Source organism: Papaver somniferum, chromosome 8 (assembly GCF_003573695.1).
Source record: "Papaver somniferum cultivar HN1 chromosome 8, ASM357369v1, whole genome shotgun sequence".
NCBI lineage: Eukaryota > Viridiplantae > Streptophyta > Magnoliopsida > Ranunculales > Papaveraceae > Papaver > Papaver somniferum.
The window spans coordinates 2,701,173-2,701,898 of record NC_039365.1 but is presented as its reverse complement, the minus strand read 5'-3'; the positions used below and the strand labels follow the sequence as shown (position 1 = coordinate 2,701,898).

At 39.8% G+C, this 726-nt stretch overlaps 1 non-coding gene across 1 annotated transcript; it reads right to left on the bottom strand.

Moving 5' to 3' along the window:
- Positions 1-219: 219 nt before the first annotated feature.
- Positions 220-291, bottom strand: TRNAH-GUG. Its single transcript has one exon. It is a non-coding gene; the product is annotated as a tRNA-His (tRNA).
- Between the last annotated feature and the right edge of the window lie 435 nt (positions 292-726).

The window sequence follows — 726 nt, the reverse complement described above, 5'->3', positions numbered from 1 at the left end:
TAAGCAGTTCTAAATTCAAATGGATTCCGTTCTAAATTCAAATGGATAGGTTTTATGGAATGGACACAAATTGGTGGTCGCAAGTTTAAATCAAGACAACTACTAGTATTAGTTAACTTAGAGTAGCAAATCATCCATGTAGAAAGAGAAAAAGCCTGACATGAAGAAATAGTTTTAGTCCAAACACCTAATACCCACCAGCCCAAAAAAAATGGTATTTGTGGCTGCTGGGATTCGAGCCCAGGTCTCCACGGCCACAACGTGGAATTCTTACCACTAAACTACAGCCACTTTTGGTAGATGTTTAGCCACTGTAAGAACTTACAAGTCCTACTGTTATCTTTACTGAGTGACACCCAAAGCCAAGGGTGGACGTACGTGCTGCAAAGGTCATTGCCATAATTTGAATCAGAACCTGACTGATGATTTGGTTTATTGCCCATCACATCCATTATGCGGCAAGTGTATCAGTGCCACCGTGACTCTATCTGTCTACTCTACTCTATACGTACATAGTAATGGATGCACAGTAGGAGTTCTTCAGAAAATACAATTCATTGTGTGCAAATTGAAAAGAAAAAAAAAATCTTAGGAAGTCACATTGGGTGCATGAACTAATTCCGGTCCGGTGTGTTTAAGGCTTTCTCAGATCAAGTACTATAGTGGGAAAAACTAGAGGTAGGGGCAGTACCTTTTTTCTTCTTCAATCACTTGGGCTACCATATA